At 37.5% G+C, this 2,222-nt stretch overlaps 1 protein-coding gene across 1 annotated transcript in view; it reads left to right on the plus strand.

Moving 5' to 3' along the window:
- The window catches only part of RECK (reversion-inducing-cysteine-rich protein with kazal motifs), a 71,719-nt gene that overhangs the window by 21,546 nt on the left and 47,951 nt on the right, over positions 1-2,222 (plus strand). The gene's annotated exons all lie outside the window — the stretch shown is intronic.

The following is a 2,222-nucleotide window of genomic DNA, read 5'->3' on the forward strand; positions in this document are numbered from 1 at the left end:
TTTTATTTTTATTTATTTATTTATTTATTTATACCAGTACTGGGGTACTGGTCAGAGGTGCAGGGGTGGTGAGAGGTTTCACCAAAGACAGTGGGGAACAGAACAGGCAGATCTACGAAGTACACTGCTGGGGAGAGCAGCAGGTGGGTCAGGAGAGGTCTGCCACACCATGTGGATCACCTCAGGGGCCGGGAATCAAACTCACACTGAAGTGGCAGTAGCTAGCTTGCAGTGCTGCTTCCTAACCCATTGCATTACCAGGGAGGATCCAGGACTTTATTTTTAAAAACTTACTTTGTGATTTTAAAATCTGCAACATGTTCCTGTAACCTAACATATATCTTTGTGATTCTATCCTCTCCTTCCTGAAAGCATCCAAAATTTCAAATGTATAATTAATTTGTTCTCTTACTCATTCTTAATTTCATACTCTTATCTCCTCCTCTCATTCTCCTGTAACTTGTCTTTTGAAAGACTACAGTATCTCTCGCTCCTGTCTCTCCTGATTTTTTCTCAGTACTTATTCTCCTTGATTTCCCTGTGACATTTGATATTGGTGACTACTACCTCCTTCTGATTCTACTTTGTCCTCATGACCTTGTCCTCCTTGTCTTTTTCTCCTTCCACATAAAGGCCATGGTTATTCCTATGTATATCTTCTCCCTTGCTCTCTCCACACTCACCCTGGTAATCTCATTCCTTCCAGACTTTAGTTATCTCTGGGACAATATTTTTAAAATCCAAGTCATTATTCATGACTTCTAAGCTTTTCTTCCCTAGAATTCTGCATCCATGTAGCAGCTGAAGAGCAAAACCAATACCAAACTCACAACTGCTTCTCTTTTGGATGACCCTAGGATAGAAATGCTATGTTCGCTCTACTGACTTGCCCCTGTAAAATCTTGCATCTGTCCTCTCTATTCCTGTTTTATTCTTGGAATAGAATATCATAATAATTTTGTAATGTATTTCAGTACAGCATAGCTGACCTCCCACACCCTGCATAAGATCTCAGAGAATATCCACTTTCTTCAGAATAAAGCATAAACTTCTTAACCTGGTATGTACAATCTCCTAGGATTAGAGCTCATTTTCCATTCCAGGTAAAAACCATTGCTTTGAAAAAAGAGAGTATATCTTATTTAGTTCTACACTCTAAAGGGCACGGTTTGTTTGTATTTCAAACAAATTTGAACTATTTGCCTTCTTGAAATTGTCTACATCCTTGCCTGTTCTCCAAATTTTCTCTACTTAGTGTCTTAGAAATACACACACACACACACACACACACACACACTCCCAAACAATAATCACTGGAATGGAATAAATAATATATTTTATCTTTTTCATAGTCCACATAATACCTAGTAGGGCCTCAGTACATATAAATGTTTGCTAAATAATGTTTTCTAAGAGTCCACTGAGTATGTGAGAATCACACTATACTGCATCATGATATATAAGTTCACAAAGGTTATGACTTACATTGATTCCAAGCAGAATTCTTTCTAGAATGTGAATAATTCTGAATAGTAAGCTCCAAAAATTTAGAGGAAACTATGCTAGGTGTTGGGGTTAGATGTGAGTCTGTTGTCTGTTGTACCCTAAAAACTTGTAAAGACAGCAAAAACTTAAGATATGCAGTATTTTAGCCAGCTGTAATGATTAGGTGGTTTATAATTATGTTTTGAGAGTTTTGTCTGTTATTTATTTGCTTTTGTTTTTTAGCAGAGTGCTTCTTTTTATCTTATTACATGTTAGTTTCATTTGAAGAACTAAGTCTATTGCTTTTTTTTTTAATGATTTATTTATTTATGTATAGAACTGGGGTGCAGGGGCAGTGAGAGGATCACCAAAGATAGAGTGGGGAGCAGAACAGGCAGATTGATGAAGTACACTGCTGAGGGGAGTAGCGGGCGGGTCAGGAGAAGTCTGCCACACCATGTGGGTCATCTCCGGGGCGGGTATCAAACTCATGCTGAAGTGGCTTTAGTTTCTTAGTATTGTACTTTAATCTACTGCACCACCAGGGAGGCCCCGAATCCCTGGAATTTTAAAATGTAAATAATAATTTAATTTAATTTAGATATGAACTTGTAGTTCTGCATATTCATGGAAGCATCATAAAGCATTTTTTTAAGGGCAAAGGAGGTATTTTCAACATCCTATACACATGAATCTTTTCTCTTAAATTATTGTATCATCTAGGAGGCAGTCATTGC

Source organism: Condylura cristata, unplaced genomic scaffold, assembly GCF_000260355.1.
Source record: "Condylura cristata isolate star-nosed mole 26May11 unplaced genomic scaffold, ConCri1.0 scaffold00006, whole genome shotgun sequence".
Lineage (NCBI taxonomy): Eukaryota > Metazoa > Chordata > Mammalia > Eulipotyphla > Talpidae > Condylura > Condylura cristata.